At 41.7% G+C, this 17,426-nt stretch overlaps 1 protein-coding gene across 1 annotated transcript in view; it reads left to right on the top strand.

Moving 5' to 3' along the window:
* Window positions 1–7,354: 7,354 nt before the first annotated feature.
* Window positions 7,355–17,426, top strand: part of RABGAP1 (RAB GTPase activating protein 1) — a 130,542-nt gene continuing 120,470 nt past the window's right edge. The window contains exon 1 of the mRNA XM_081104111.1: window positions 7,355–7,460. The gene's annotated coding sequence lies outside the window, so the exon portion shown is untranslated. The remainder of the gene's footprint in view (window positions 7,461–17,426) is intronic.

A 17,426-nucleotide genomic window follows, 5' to 3' on the forward strand; every position in this document is an offset into this window, starting at 1 on the left:
AGTTCTGGGGCATGAAGTACAGTCACAATGTTGAGTAATCGTCACCACTGCTATACCTAACCGACCTCATTCTTTTGCTTGTGGATAGCGTTTTCTCAGTACTATTGGTTGAAAAGACATTTATTTCCCCATTGAATGTTCTTGGCACCTTTGTTGAAAAATCAACTGACTATATATGTGAGGGTTTATTTCTGGGCCCTCCTATTACATTGAACTATATGTCTGTTCTAGTGCTAGTAATATATTTTTGTTTTGTTTTTTAATATATTTTTATTGATTTCAGAGAGGAAGGGAGGGAGGGGGAGAGAGAGAGAGAGAGAGAGAGAGAGAATCGTTGATCGGCTGCCTCCTGCACGCCCCCTACTGGGGATCGAGCTGGCAACCCAGGCGTGTGCCCTTGACTGGAATCGAACCTGGGACCTTTTAGTTGGCAGGCGGACGCTCTATCCACTGAGCCAAACCAGCTAGGGCAGTAACATAATGTTTTAATTGTTGCAGTTTTGTAGTATGTTTTTTGTTGTTAATCCTCCCCCTAGGATGTTTTCTTCTCCGTTGATTTTTAGAGTGGAAGGGAGGGAGAGAGAGAGGGGTATAAGTAGAGAGAGATTGGTTGCCACCTGCACTCTTTCCCATTGGGACCTGGGATCCAAACTGCAGCCCAGGTAAGTAACATCCACCAGCAATGGAACCCGTGACCCTTTCGTGTGCTGGCTGACACTTTAACCACTGAGCCACACTGGCCAGGCTGTAGTAAGTTTTTTTTTTTTGTTTTTTTTTGTAGTAAGTTTTGAAGTATGAGTTTTCCAACTTCATTCTTTTTCGAGATTGTTTTGGCTGTTCCAGGCCCCCTGAAATCCCATGTGCATTTGAGGGTCAGCTTTTACATTTCTGAAGAAGAGGCTGTTGTAGTTTTGATAGAGATTGTTTTGAATCTGTAGGTCACTTTTGGTAGTATAGACAACTTAATTTTAAGCCTTCCTGTTCATGAATACAGAATTACTTTCCATGTACATAGGTCTTCATTAATTTCAGCAATGTTTTCTAGTTTTCAGGGTATATAAATTATTTTTGACTAGAGGCCTGATGCACGAAAATTCATGTAAGAGTAAGCCGTCCTTCCCCTGGCTGCCTGCACCAGCTTCCCTCTGGCTTCCCTCTGTCCCAGTTTTGTCAGGAAGGACTTCCAGAATGATGTCTGGTCTAATTAGCATATTACCCTTTTATTATTATAGACTAGTAGCCCTGCACACGAATCCATGTGCCAGTAGCTTGCTGCCGCCTTCCTATAGCTCTCCGCCTGCTGCCCCACCCTCCTGTAGCTCCCCGACCCCTTCATAGCTTGCTTCCCTGCCCGCTCCTGTAGCTCTCCGCTGCCCGCTTGTAGCTCACTGTCCCACCCTCCTGCTGATCTGGTCAGCATAATGACCATTTGCATATTGCATCTTTATTATATAGGATACTATTGTAAGTGGAATTTCTTTCTTAATTTTCTTTTCATATTGTTGATTGCTGGTGTGTAGAAACAATTGCTTTTTTTGTGTTGATCTCATACCTTGCAACTTTGCTGAATTTGTTTATTAGCTCTAGAAACTTCATTTTCTATATTTATGATTATGTTGCCTGTGAATAAAGATAGTTTCACCTCTTTGTTTTCAATTTGGATGCCTTCTATTTTTTTTCTTTTTAAAAATAGCTCTGATGAGAATTTACAGTACAATGTTGAATAGCAGCAGGAATGTAAGTTTCCTTTACTTGCTCCTGATCCTAGAGGGGAAGCTAAACTATTTGAATATTGTTAGCTGTGGATTTTTCACAAACACCTTTATCATATTGAGGAATTTTCCTTCTATAACTAGTTTGCTGAGAGATCTTATCATGAACAGGGATTGTTATCTTCAACTGCCTTTTCTGTGTCAATTGAGATGATCATGTGTTCTCATACCCACACCCTCTAGTTTTTTAAAATGTGATATATTACATTGAATTATGGTGACCCTCCCTTGCATTTCTCTGATAAATCCCACTTGGTCATAGTGAATAATACTTTAATATATATATTTTTAAATGATTTCAGAGAGAGGAAGAAAGAAGGAGAGAGAGGTAGAAACATCAATGATGAGAAAGAATCATCAATTGGCTGACTCCTGCACACCCCCAACTGGGGATCGAACCTGAAACCCAGACATGTGCCCTGACCAGGAATTGAACCGTGACCTACTTGGTTCATGGGTCAACACTCAACCAGTGACACACAACTCCTGGGCTGAATAATCTTTTACTATACTGTAGGTGGTGGGGAGAATGTACTATGTAAATTGGGAAAGAATGTGTATTCTGTTGTTGGATAGATTGTTTTTTATGTATCTGTTAGGTGTACTCTGTTTATTGTGATGTTCAAGTCCTCTACTTCCTTACTTATCTTCTATAGCTTGTTCTATTTATTATTAATTTAAAATATATTTTATTGATTTTTTACAGAGAGGAAAGGAGAGGGATAGAGAGTTAGAAATATCGATCAGCTGCCTCCTGCACACCCCCTACTGGGGATGTGCCCGCAACCGAGGTACATGCCCTTGACCAGAATCGAACCTGGGACCCTTCAGTCCGCAGGCTGACGCTCTATCCACTGAGCCAAACCAGTTAGGGCAAGTTTATAATTTTATATCATCATGCTTTATTGAACCTTTTGTTAATATGTAATGACCTTCTTTGTCTCTTGTAACCTATTTATTTATTTATTTATTCATTTATTTACTTTTATTATTGTAACCTTTTAAAAAAAATTACATCCCTGTTTTGCATATCTCAGTATAACCAACCCAGCTCTCTTTTGGTTGCTATTTACATGAAATATATTGTATTTTATCCTTTCACTTTCAACTAATTAATGTCTTTGGATCTAAAGTGAGTTTCTTCTAGCCCAGTTGGTGTAGCTTAGTGATTGAGCATCGACCCCTGAACCAGGAGGTCATGATTGATTCCCAGTCAGGGCACATGCCCTGTTTTTGGGCTTGATCCTCAGTAGGGGACATGCAAGAGCCAGCCAATCAGTGATGTTTCTCTCTCATCATTGATGTTCCTATCTCTCCCTTCCTCTCTCTGAAGTCAATAAAAACATATTTTTTAAAAGAATAGTTAAAAAATAAATAAAGGGAGTCTCTTCTAGACTGCATATAGTTGGATCATGGTTGTTTTTTAATCTGTTCTGCCCATCTGTCTTTTAATTGGAGAGTTTTAGCAATTTACATTTTAAGTAATTACTGATAAGGAAGGATTTCTTTCTGCCATTTTGCTATTTGTTTTCTATAGGCCTTATAGCTTTTGTGCCTTCATTTTCTTCATTGCCTTTTTCTGTGTTTATTTGATTTTTGTTATGTTTTGATTCACCTGTCATACCCTTCTGTGTATTTTCTATAGATATTTTCTTTGTGGTTGCCATGAGAATAACATTTAATAGCCCAAAGTTACAACATTCTAATAGAATTGATACCAACTTCAATACCATACAAAAACCCCTACTGTACAGCTCTGTCCTCTCTTCCTATTATTGATGTCATAAATTGCATCTTTAAACATTTGTGTCCAATAACATAGATTAGTATTTTTATGCATTTCTCTTTAAGTCATGGAGAAAATAAAAAGTGTACCTACAAGTCATAATTACAGTAATACTTGCTTTTATAATTGTCCATGTATTGACACTGAAAGGAGATCTTTATTTCCTCATATGGCTTCTAGTTACTGTCAAGTGTCTTTTCAGGTCAACCTGAAGGATTCCCCTTAGCATTCTTGAAGAGCAGGTTTAGTGGTAACTAACAGCAACAAACTCCTTTGACTTTTTTTTTTTAATTAGGGAATTTGTTAATTTCTCCCTCATTTAAAAAAAAATCTTTTTATTGATTTTCAGAGAGAGGAAAGGAGATGGGGTGAGAGAGAGAAACATCAATGATGTGAATCATCAATCGGCTGCACGCCCCCCACCAGTGATCCAGAGATCCAGCCTGCATCCTGGACATGTGACCTGGAATCTTGACCTCCAGGTTTATGGGTCAACACTCAACCACTAAGCTGGACTCTCCCTTATTTTTGAAAAACAGTTTTGCTAGATAAAGAATTCTTTGTCAACACTTTTTTTTTTTTTCTGTCAGCACTTGGAATATTGTCAACCCACTACTTTCTGGCCTCCAAGGTTTAGGATGAAAAATTGGCTGTTTATCTTACGGAGGGTCCTTTGTATGTGATTAATCATTTCTTTCTTGCTACTTTCAGGATTCTTTTCTTTGGCTTGCTACAGTTTGGTAATTATTCTTCCTCCCCTTTCTCTCTTCTCTTGGGATTCCCACAGGGGTATTTTGTTTCTCTTGACAGTGTCCAATAGGTCCCTATGCCTCTGTTCATTTTTCTTTCTGTTTTTCTTTTTCTGTTCCTCAGATGGAGTAGGAAGTGCAAGGAACTCATCCCTCTACCTAGATAACAATTGTCCTGCCAGAATCTCAAGTAACTATTTTGGAGCTCTGGAGTCTATTTGAAAACTTGCATTTTCCAGGGGAAGGCTTGGTTGGTAAATTGAGGTTCATTTCAGTGTCAGTCTTCAGTATGATAACACCTAAGCTTCTCTTACCCCTTCAGCTTGTGGCAGAATCATCTTTACATTCAAGTGTGCTTGCTGGAGCCAGGATAGGAAATAAGAACCTTGTTCTCCAAATAGTTGAGTTCTGTATTATGTGACATAACCTATGGTATGTGCTAGCCCAAAATGTTTGACTTCAGTCCATTGAAACTTGAGATATAACTAGAAATCATCTCGAGGAAATACAAGGTCTAGAGCAAGCATGTCAAACTCAAGGCCCATGGGCTGCATGCGGCCCACAATGAATATGTTTGTGGCCCAGCTAATATAATTGTATGTAAGAAACATTTTAATAAAAATTTTGTAACTTGTTACAATATCCTGTTATACATAATTATTAATAACGAACTACAACATTTGCTAATGACTGATTACTCTAAACATGTTGCATTCATTTCCCTTACTTGCCTTACCTGCAGGTGCACCATTTCTCTCCACTAATACCAGCAGTGAATATTTTAGCAGTTGATTGCCATGTCATTAGTCTTGTACTTACTTGTTTGGTGTGCCCAACAGGAAATATTTCGCTTTTGGAGAACAAGAAAAATAGGTTTATTTGCGTTGCACTTATTAATTTGTGCAGTTATTCAGTATCTGGTAAGTTAATGTTAAAGGAAAAATATTAATTTTTATTAAAATGTTCTTTTATGTTAACGATTACTCATTTATTTCAGCCCTTTGGATTCAGCATGTCTCTATCGAAATAAACACGTTTCTATGAAAGTTGAAGCTTTTGTTTTTGTGCGTCCCATATAAACTTAAACCTTGTTTATTTGGCCCATGTTAGTCTTTGAGTTTGACATGCTTGGGAGAGGAACAAACTGACCTCCAGGAAGCAAATATTTGGATTCAGAAGGTGCTTAAAGTGGTCTAATTTCTTTAATAAGCCAATGTCTTTAAATTTTTTTCTTTTTTTTTTAATATATTTTATTGATTTTTCAGAGAGGAAGAGAGAGAGATAGAGAGTTAGAAACATCGATGAGATAGAAACATCGATCAGCTGCCTCCTGCACATCCCCCACTGGGGAAGTGCCCACAACCCAGGTACATGCCCCTAATCGGAATCGAACCCGGGACCTTTCAGTCCGCAGGCCGATGCTCTATCCACTGAGCCAAACCGGTTTCAGCTAAGTTTTTTTCTTAAGGGCTACATTAAAAAATACTTGGGAACACTACTAGAAGCAATATGTGGCCCTGGATTTGATACTAACTTGGGAAAACTAGCTGTTAAAAAATGTATTGCAGGTGACAGAAAATTGGTTATAGTTAGGTATTAAATGAGAGGAAGATTTACTGAAATATTACTGATTTGGGAAAGCCAACAGGAAAAACATTGTTAGGTTGATATATAATTTGAATATGTTCTAGGAATTATATGAGAGGAAAAGTGACTGAAATAATGTGTATGTTCGTTGACTAAAGTAGATTTCTATACTGTGACGTCATTTTGAAAAACTATGTTGACACAGAAGGACGTATTTAAAGTATTAACATTGGTGGTGGGAATGTGATATTTTTATTTATTTTAGCGTGTGTGTATTTTTCTCCAAGATATACTATTCTGTAATAAAATGTTGTTACAAAATTTTCTCTCAAGGTTTACATATATATTGGGGTGTACATGAGTCAAGAAGTTCATGCATGTATGGTCACCAAAATAAACGTGGTTGTCAGGAATTCAGGGCATTTTACTTTCTTCCTAATACTGTATCTTTTAAATGGGTATTATTACTATATAAGTGTATAAGGAGAAAAGGAGCAGAACTATTTCTTGAGGGAGTTTAGCTAGTCTATTGTGACAGACAAGTCACAAAGAGGACTGTAACAGAACACAGCTTTTTCTCTGGTTGATTTTGATTCAATATCCACAGGAAAACATTGGGAATGAGTCATTGACCAGGAAAGAGCATAAGCTATTTGAATTAAAAGAAAAGAGTAAGGAAGAGGTTGTAGAATTACAAATTATCAAGACTGAAATATAGCACCTTTAATCACTGTTTTCCAACTACATTGTAAATTTATTCAGGACAGGGAATTCAAAATTCGTTACATTGTCTTTGCTCCATATTCTACTTTTGAATGATTTTCAAATAAAATTCCAGCCGCATTTTCGAGTAACACTGAAACAACCTTGTTCATGTCTGTGCAATTCTGCGTGCCTCTAATAAGTTCAAGGCCTTGGACAGAGAGAAGTTTTACTTCTAGACTGAATTCTCTAACTTAGGTTGGGCTCCTTTGTAAAACGAGAAAACTCAGATTTCTCATATGTTTGTAGTGAAACCAAATAAGATATCCGGGACCCATCACTAGTGATCCTGGGCACATTCGTGCGCTCTCAATAAAGGCCAGGTGCGTTGACTAACGCTGTTAAGCGCTGCTTTTGAAGAAGTACTCAACGTGAAAGGTGAGCAGAAGATCCCCTGCTCAAAAGGTGCTAGCAGCCTGCGTCCTCTCCCGCTGCCTCCTAATCCCTCCGTCCCCGTCCTGCTTCCAGCCCCTGCTCAGCCACTACCTTGTCCAAGCCCACCGGCCACGGGGCTCCTCGCCAGTGCAGACCCCGCGCAGGCGCAGACTAGGGGCGGGCTCAAAGCCCAGGTGGGGCGTCGAGGAGAGGAAGTACGCCCTCGCCGCTTGTTGTTGGGCCAATGGGGCGGCGCGGCTCAGCCGCGGACCTATGACACGGGGCGGGAGGCGGGCAGAGAGCGGAAAAAGCCGCTCTCACGTGAATAGGGGGGCGGGGAAGACGGGGGCTGGGCAGCTAGGGAGGCCCAGGCGACGAAGCCTCCCGGACGGCGAACGGCAGGCGGTGGAGGAGGAGACGGCGGGTCGGGTAGGGCCGCGTTTCCCCTCCTCCTCCTCCCACCTTCCCTCTACCAAGCCAGGGGGTATCCTCCGCGAGGAGCCAACCTGTGTTCCCATCCCGCGGGCCTGGGCCGGGGAGACTGCGTTCAGCTCCCTCGAAGAGCCGTGTTGTGAGGGGAGCTGTGATTGGGGGGAGGGGAAGCTGCGGCGGAGGGGAGAGGGCGCATGCGCAGGTGGGAACGCTCTCGGCGCCCCTGCCCGAACCGGTTCCCCCTGTCTTGGGTGGGTGTCTGTCTTCAGAGTCTTACACTTGTGGCTGCCCCTCTGGGCCCCTAGCAAAGCCGGGTTGGCTTTTGACTTTAATGTTTGGGGCCAGGTCCTGTGTGGGCATCTGGCCTCTTCCTCCGCCTCAGTTTCTCCCTCTTGCCCCCAGGGCCCGTATCTGACTTGGGCTGGCCCCGGCCCGTCTTCCTGGGCTGTGACTCATTTGAAAGACTTGCTTTCTTCTGGTGTGGATCTGCCCTCTCGTGCTGGCCTTACCATCTCATTTTCCCCGCCTAAACTTGAAGTGCCTGCGGCATCCCACTCGCCCCATCTTCTTTAAATATCTGCTCCCAATACTTCCTTGCTGTGGATGCAAACTTCAGGGTTTTCGGTGTTAAGCCAGAAAATAACCAGACTTCCAGGAATTCGCTGTCCATTGCCTGGTAGTACTTTGGTCAGTATCATTGAGACTGTTACCGTCTGCACCTGCTTTTACAGGCATGTCCGTACTAGGGTTACTCGGGGATTCTTTTAATTTATATTGGAAGCAGAAGTAATCATGATACTGGCACTCTACTAGTTCTCCGTTAGTTCAAAATCCTGTTCCAATTTGAATGTGAGATATTTTAGCTTTTGCTATTTTTATCAATGGAGGGGAAAAAAAAAACTGCCAGGGATAGGTTTCATAATTATTTTGTTATTTTCACTCTAATAAACACCTGTATTCACATACGTGTGTGTGTGTGTGTGTGTGTGTGTGTGTGTGTGTGTTTCCAGCTGCTTTGTTTATTTAGGAAGTAAAAAACAATGGAGGGTGACTTGAACTGTGTCACATTAAACTAATGTTTGAAAAGTAGTTGAAAAAAGGCTTAGTTGCCAAGGAAGTGCACATTTAACTTAAAAAAAAAAAAGGGACCTGTTGGTGGAGAGTGCTGTTTTATATATTTTGAAGGCTTTTAAATAGTGTTTACTCAAACTGCAAATGAATAAGGGAGGGAATTCTTTGTGATCTTGCTTTGTAGAACTCAGTTTGCATTAGTAAAATTTGAATCCATGATTGATTTGTATGGGTAACATTTAAAATTCATAAGTGGCTTTAATAGGATTTATCAACTCAAATTTGTAATTGAACTGTTGCTACTTTTTGGTACATTTTCTTTTTGTTGTTTTAGTTTTATAATTCAGTTTACAGTTAATTAACTCGTTGGTGTTAAGGTATATATTTGTCTGGATAGTTAACCTATAAACTATATACACATTTTGGCCTTTTTTTTTGGCATGGTGTTCTATTAGCAGTTTACAGGTGCTTACTCTGGATTAAGAGGTAATTTAGTGGTACTGTAAAAGTGAAGGCACCTGTTTCTTATCTTTTCTACTGCATATTGAAAGAAGTGTATTCTGCATATTTTTTACATGAGGGTGACATGCTTTTCCACAAATATATATCAACTTTACAGCCCAGATTCTTTAAAGAAGTCATTGTCTTTTATTGAGTATATTTCCAGCTAGACTTTGCAGCCCAGATTCTTTTAAAGAAGTCATTGTCTTTTATTGAGAATGTGTCCAGCTAAAATAAAGCCTACTTTGAAGGTCTCATCATTTCACAGTAATTGTTTTAACAAGTGACCTTTGACTGCAGGCTTCAGAAAATAATTCATTTAAATTGGTGCTACTGTTGAGTGTGCTGAGGTTTTGACATAGGCTGCCTATAATATCTGTGTAGTTTTCAATATAATCAGATATCATTAACCTTTTCAAGCATGTGGAATAAATGAATAAAACTCATATCATCTTTCTTGGTGATAAAACTCAAATATTAAAGACATACTAATTTAGCCAACATAGATAACTCATAGTTGGGCATGACATTTGGGTGCTTTGTATGTACTTGCCTTATTTTATTGGTTTTCCATAGTTAGGTCCCAAAGAAAGAAAATCCAAGGCTAAAATAGAGTCATGCCCATTGGTATATATGAAAAAAAAGTGTATCAATTTAACAGCTGTTTTATTTTGCAATAATTTGGTTACCTTGTTCTGTCCCTCCTGCCCTCTTGTTTTCTGATCATCCTCAGATCATTATTCTTTAGAAAACTTGTAAGTCAAAACAATATTAGATAGACATTTAAACTTACATTGTAACCTCTCTTGTTGACCCTAACAGCTATGTTTCTCTTTGTGTGCAAAGACTGACCAAATATGGCAGTTTGCAAGTCATTAACACTTTAGTTTATAGAATTTAGCCTGGCGAGTTTTTCTCTTTCCAAAGCAACTGTAATACTTTGAGGTAGTCAACAGTGAGAATTTCTTAATGGTTCTTTATATCATAGTAGAGTTCTATAAGGCCTAACCTCCCCCCACCCCAACCCCTTTTTCTATGGATCATTAAATAGTAAAAGTAAAACTTGTTTTCAAGTTCATGCATGACATTAAATAGTGTATATTCCCTTGGCTTTAAAATGTGAAGGAGTATATCTATATTTTTGAAACTTCTTTTTCCCATTTTCCATTATTTGTACATTTTGGTAATTATAACCATCAACCTATGGTTATGATTTTCCGTTTTCTGAGGATGACCTTTATATCAGGGAAAGAAATTGGTATGTAGAATCTTTCTTAGGGGACATATTGTAAATATCATCAAGGGTATTAGAGACAGCATTTAAGGCTAAATTGGATTGAAAGTTGGGCATTTCTGTAATACGACTGTAGGGAAGAGGCATGAGTTAATCATTTTAATATTTTTACTGTATAGGCAATAAACTCTATATGCCCTTGAAGTATGCTGATAAATGGTTTCTGGCAATGTAAGAGTCGGAACATATCACATAAACCCCTTTGCTGTGATACACGATTGTCTATGAATAGACCTCTGATATATCTGCAGAAGAGAAATGGTATGGTTATATCTTTATTGTACTTACCTGTTTAGTTCTCTGTGAATTGAAGAAAAGAGTGATTTCTGTCTAAAATTGTTCCCTAGCAGAAGGTTTTATTTTTGCTTTTGCTTGTGAGAAAAGATCTTTTCAGATAGTTTTAAAAACACCTGTGGAACTTAAATATTTATTAAAATTTTTAATATTATGCAGTGCCTATTCCAGTGCTGTTAATGAAGATGCTCAGAAGGTGTTTATTGATTGCCCGTACTTGTCAAATGTCCCACCATCCTTGTGAAACTGTGGACCAGGGTCTTTTGTTTTTATTTATTTTTTTATCAGAAAGTGCATGAAACGTGTCTTTTGCCAAACATTTGTGGTTTGTCTATACACATTCCCCTGAAAATCATAGGTCATAGAAAGGAGAAACCATATTTACTGCATATATCTTAGGCTTTGGTTATCTATCAAATGATTTTCTTGCATGGCATTAAATTCACATAGTTTAAGGAGAAATGAGTAATATAAATGTTTCAGATTTGAGTGTAGACAGGTTGATACGCTAAATGGGATAGATTCATTTTCTTCACTGTAGATGAGAAGAAAACATGTGACTAATTTCCTAAAAGGAAGAAAAGTTTTTGAATGATTCTGTATTGCTCAAAAATATTCACATTTTTATATTTATAAAATGAATTATATTATGCTTTAGAAATTTGTTTCAGAATAAGTAAAGACAAGGTCACCTTTAAAAAATATCTATATTGCCCAACCGGTTTGGCTCAGTGGATAGAGCCTCGGCCTGCGGACTCAAGGGTCCCAGGTTCCATTCCGGTCAAGGGCATGTACCTTGGTTGCGGGCATATCCCCACTGGGGGGCGTGCAGGAGGCAGCTGATCGATGTTTCTATCTCATCGATGTTTCTAACTCTCTATCCCTCTCCCTTATTCTCTGTAAAAAATCAATAAAATATATTAAAAAACAAACAAACAAACAAACAAAAAACATTCATAAAAAAAAATCTATATTAGCAAGGTCAGAAAAACAATCTGACCTTGTGAATGAGTAGTAAAATAATATTAAGCTGACTTTTCCTGTGTTCCCAGAGATAAGTGTCTGTTGTGGAAATGCCATCGAATAATTTAAATATTTTGTTTCAGAGCTACTGTGTTGAAGTGAAGCTTACCTAGAGGTCTGGGGGTGGGGGTGGGGGTTCTGTTTCCTGAAATAGCCACAGGAACATGGGGGAAACCACTTATATGGGCTAGTTTTTTCAGGTGTCAACAGAATTGCACTTAATCAGTAGTGTTAAATGAGTTTTAGGTGCTTTTCATCTCCTGGCCTTACATCTTCTGTCTTTCACTGACTAGAGGTATCAGTATATAGAGAGGAGAGTGTGAACTTTAGAATAAAAATGATTTATATTTCCCAAGCCTGCCACTTACTGAGTATATTATATAACTAAAGGTAAGCTACTTAATGACTCTGAGACTCAGTTTCTTCACCTGTAAAAATGGAACTAATGCTTCTATCAAGGATTAGGACTTGAAAGCACCTGGCATCCCTGCTCCTTTCCTGGATACTCTCATTCACAAAATAATAGAAAGGGTTCAGTCCCCTCATTTTACATATGAGAAAACTGAAGCTATAATATCATGTATTGTATATCAAAAAAGGACTAAGAAGTTCAACTCCCAGTTGTTGTTTTTTTTAAAACCAGACTGTTGTTGACTTTTAAAAGTCTTAATGAAGCTTGATTATTCATGAGAAAGTGAGAAATAACTCTGAAAACATTGGCTGTCTTCTTTAGGCACTTTACTGATTTTGTGAGTTTTATTCTAACAATCCTATTAAGTTACAACCATTCTTTAAAAACTTCTATTGACCAAGGAATGGATAAACAAAATGTGGCATATACATACATTGGAATGTTATTGGACCTTAAAAAGAAAGGAAATTCTGACACAGGCTACAACACAGATGAACTTTGAAGTGATATAAGCCAGCCATAAAAAGACAAATATTGGTATGATTCCACTACTTATATGAGGTCCCTGGAGTAGTAAAATTCATAAAGATAGAAAGTAGAGTATTGGTTGCCTGTGGGAGTGGGAGTTATTGTTTAGTGAGTGTTATTGTTTAGTAGGTGTTATTTCAGCTGGAGAAGATGAAAAAGTTATAGCAATGGATGGTGGAGATGGTTGCACAACGATGTGAATGTACTTAATGCCACAGAACTGTACATTTAAATATGGCTAAAATGGTAAAGATTATGATGTTATGTATATTTAAGCACAATTTTAGAAGATTAAAATTTTAAAAATATTTTAAAAATTTAAAAACTTAAGATAATACTTTTTTCTTACAAATGCCTATATTCCTAAGGTGTTTATTTTTTTTAGTTCATTTGGAATTGAACTAAAAGATTAGCTCCATAGTTTAAGGAAGTAAATTGTCACAGGCATTATAGATTAAATTTTGCCTGACTGACTTAGATAAAGTGGTTTATATTGCCGAAGTGCTGTAGGGCCAAAATTAATAAGTTTTTTTCTTTTGTTTTTGCTTTTATAAGCTAAGCTAAAATTATTCAGAAAGCTTACTTTAATATGGTTTTCAAAGAATTACTTTAGCCCTCAAATTCAGAGTCAGTCTTAAATGAAGACACACATCTATTGTTTAGCAATTAGTGTGGTGATGGAAAGGAATTTATTTTTATAAATAAACTAGAGGCCCGGTGCACAAAAATTTGTGCACTGGGGCAGGGGGATGGCCCTCAGCCGGCCTGTGCCCTCTCGCAGTCTGGGACCCCTTGGGGGATGACCATCTGCTGGCTTAAGCCTCCTCCCGGGTGGCAGAGGGCAGGCCCAATCCCTAGGTGCAGCCCCTGGTCGGGCTCAGAGCAGGGCCGATTGGGGAGTTGGGGCGCCGCCCCCTGTCATGCACAGAGCAGGGTGATCGGGAGGTTGTGATGCCACCCTCAGTCACGCTCAGGGTAGGGCCGATTGGGGGGTTGGGGCACCGCCCCTGTCACACTCAAGGCAGGGTCGATGGGGAGGTTGCGGCGCCACCCCCTGTCAGGCACAGAGCAGGGCCAATCAGGGGGATGGGGCACTGCCCCCTGTCACGCACAGAGCAGGGCCAATCGGGGTTGGGGCGCCGCCCTCTATCACCTACAGAGCAGGGCCGATCAGGGGGTTGGGGCGCCACCACTGTCACACTCAGGGCAGGGCCAATGGGGAGGTTATGGCTCTACCCCATCACACACAGAGCAGGGCCCGTGGCGGGGGGGGGGGGAGGGGAGGGGTTTGGGGCGCCGCACCCTGTCACACACAGAGCAGGGCCGATCAGGGGGTTGGGGAGCTCCCCCTATCAGGCACAGAGCAGGGCTGATCAGGGGGTTGGGGCGCCTTTCCCTGTCACGAACAGAGCAGGGTGGATAGGGAGGTTGTGTCCCCGCCCCCTGTCACACACAGAGCCGCAGGGCGATCAGGGGGTTTGGGTGCTGATCCCGGTGCCGGGAGGCCTCGTGGCTCCACTGATCCCGGTGCTGGGAGGCATATTACCCTTTTACTATATAGGCTAGAGGCCTGGTGCATGGGTGGGTGCCGGCTGGTTTGCCCTAAAGGGTGTCCTGGATCAGGGTGGGGGTTCCCACTGGGGTGCCTGGCCAGCCTGGGTGAGGAGATGATGGCTATTTGCAGCTGGTCACACATCCTTCAGGGTGGGGGTCCCCACTGGGGTGCCTGGCCAGCCTGGGTGAGGGGCTGAGGGCTGTTTTCAGGCTGGGAGTGACTGAAGCTCCCAACTGCTCCTTTTTTTCTTTTTTCTTTTTTTATTCTAGGCCAGCTTTAGCTTTGAGGCTTGGCTCCAGCTCTTAGGCCTCCGCTGCTGAAAGTAGGTTTCTGGCCTTTGCTTACAATGTTGCGATCCTGCTGGCTGAAGCCCGGGCCGGACTAAAGCAGGTTTCTGGGGTTTTGTTTAGCTTCTATATTTGTTACATAGTTGCTTAGAGTTGCAGCTCAGAGGCCTGCAGTGGCAGGCAGGGAACGTTGGAGTCCTCCATCACTGAAGCAAGCAAGCCTCATGTTAGTTTCAAGCTGCCTGGCTGCCGGCCGCCATCTTGGCTGGCAGTTAATTTGCATATTGCCCTGATTAGCCAATGGGAAGGGTAGCGGTCGTACGCCAGTTACCATGTTTTTCTTTTATTAGATAGGGCTAGAGGCCCGGTGCACAAAAATTTGTGCACTGGGGCGGGGGGGGGGGGGTCCCTCAGCCCGGCCTGTGCCCTCTCGCAGTCTGGGACCCCTTGGGGGATGACCACCTGCTGGTTTAGGCCTGCTCCCTGGGGGATTGGGCCTAAGCTGGCAATCAGACATCCCTCTAGCAGCCCAGCAGCCCTTGGGGGATCTCCTCTTGCCAGCAGGGAGCAGACCTAAGTTGCAGTCGGACATCCTTAGCGGTGCTGAGGAGGCAGGAGAGGCTCCCACCACCACAGCTGTACTGGCAGCCATCAGCTTGACTTGTGGCTGAGCAGAGCTCCCCCATGTGGGAGTGCACTGACCACCAGAGGGCAGCTTCTGCATTGAGCGTCTGCCCCCTGGTGGTCAGTGTGTGTCATAGTGACCAGTCATTCCCAGTCTTTCTGCTGTTAGGGTCAGTTTGCATATTACCCTTTTACTATATAGGATAGAGGCCTGGTGCACAGGTGGGGGCCGGCTGGTTTGCCCTGAAGGGTGTCCCAGATCAGGGTGGGGGTCCTGCTTGGGTGCCTGGCCAGTCTGGGTGAGGGGCTGATGGCTGTTTGCAGCTGGTCACACCCCCTTCAGGGTGGGGGTCCCCAATGGGGTGCCTGGCCAGTCTGGGTGAGGGGCTGAGGGCCGTTTTCAGGCTGGCTGGCGACTGAAGCTCCCAGCCTCTCCTTTTTTCCTTTTTTTTTTTTTTTTTAATTCTGGGATTTATTTACCTTCTATAATTGAAACTTTGTTGCCGTCACTGGAGCTGAGAGCCGGCTCCTACTCGCTCCAGCTCTGAGGCCACGGCCTGCTGAAAGCAGGTATCTGGGGTTTGTTTAGCTTCTATAATTGAAACTTTGTTGCTTTCTGAGTTTAGAGCCGGACGCGGCAGGCGGGGAACCTTGGCTTCCTCCCATCACTGGAGTAAGCAAGCCTCCTGCTTGCTTCAGCTGCGTGGCTGTCGGCCGCCATCTTGGTTGGGTTAATTTGCATATCATTGATTAGCCAATGGGAGGTGTAGCAAAGGTACGGTCAATTACCATGTTTGTCTGTTATTAGATAGGATAAGAAGGGATGATTTTCTGTTGAGTTTTGTTAGATTTTCCCACCCTTCCCAGGGATAGGCTGTAAGAAATTTATGTGAAAACTAATGCAGGGAAACAAACTTCAGAGCCAGAAAAAAAAGAAAAAGGCTGAGATTAACATGGTGCAATTTAAAAAATACCATATCTTCTCTTGCACTCTGCTTGATTAGTTTTAAAGGGCTACAAACCCACAGGAATTCGCCTGCTATAGCATCTTTGAAATTTGATTCCTTTGCTGTTTCCTATCTTGTTCTTTTTCTGAGCAGAGAGTAATCTTATCAGATCTGTGTTTTAGAAGGATGCAACTAGGAGCAGCATAAGAGGATGGATTGGAATGGGGAGATAATGGAGACAGGAATACCACAGAAGAGAGCTGCATTTCAGAAAAGAACAGTCATACCTAGGTACCAGGTTTTGGATCAAGTTCCATAATTTTCTCTATGAACTTAAGTTATTGAACCAGTCTAGTTCCAGTTTGTCTGTCATATGAAGTTAATACCTATTTGGCAAGGTTAGTATAAAGATTAGCATTAATGCATGTAAAGCTTCTTAGTACCATCTTACCTAATAATAAACAAACATATAAATTGACCGTCTCTCTGCTATGCTCACCAGCCAATCAGGAGAGTATGCAAATTAACCCAACAAAGATGGCAGTTAATTTGCATACATAGGCGCGAAGGGCGGAGCAGTGAAGACGGAAGGCTCTGGGCCGGAGCGAGGGCCTGGGTCCCAGGTGCCGGAGGAAAACCGGTGTCGGCAGCCAAGGGAAGGGAAGGCCTATTGCACGAATCTCTTCATGCAACGGGCCTCTAGTGTTGGGTATGAAATCGGAACTCTTTAGGTTTAGCAAGGTGATTTAAATATTCCCCTTAAGATTCCCTAAAACTGCACTCATTTGCTCACTGGTTGACCAACAAAAATGATGGGCATTGAGAGGGAAGTGATAAGAGAGTATTTTGGTCCAAAGGGAATCCAAGATATGTTTTGTGACTCATTGTTGTTTAACTTGTTTTGGCTGTGAAAGTTGGCAACTTGCCAAAGAGTCAGCCACACTGGGTCTTTTTGAGTCTCTTCATTCCAGTCATCATTCGTATTCACATCCTAATCATGTGTATGTAGTATAGCATATTTGTCATTTGTCCTCACATTACTTAGACCCTATCAGTTAAACACTGATGAAAAGTATTATTCAACCAATCAAATTTATTGAGTACTGACAGTAGGCAAAAATAGGATATGAAGATAATATGAATAAAAATCTAAGTTCTCTGTCCTCAAGTAGTTTTATTTTTAAACTAGAGGCCCTGTGCCCGAAATCCATGCACTCGGGGCGGGGGGGAGGTTCCCTCAGCCCAGCCTGTGCCCTCTCGCAGTCCGGGAGCCCTTGGGGGATGTCCGACTGCCGACTTAGGCCCGCTCTAAGCCGGCAGTTGGATGTCCTTAGTGCTGCCACTGCTGCGCTCTCCAGCCGTGAGCCCGGCTCAGGGTTTCTGGCTGAGTGGCACTCCCCCTGTGGGAGCGCACTGACCACCAGGGG

This window comes from Myotis nattereri (assembly GCF_964212035.1).
Source record: "Myotis nattereri genome assembly, chromosome: 12".
NCBI classification, from domain to species: Eukaryota; Metazoa; Chordata; class Mammalia; order Chiroptera; family Vespertilionidae; genus Myotis; species Myotis nattereri.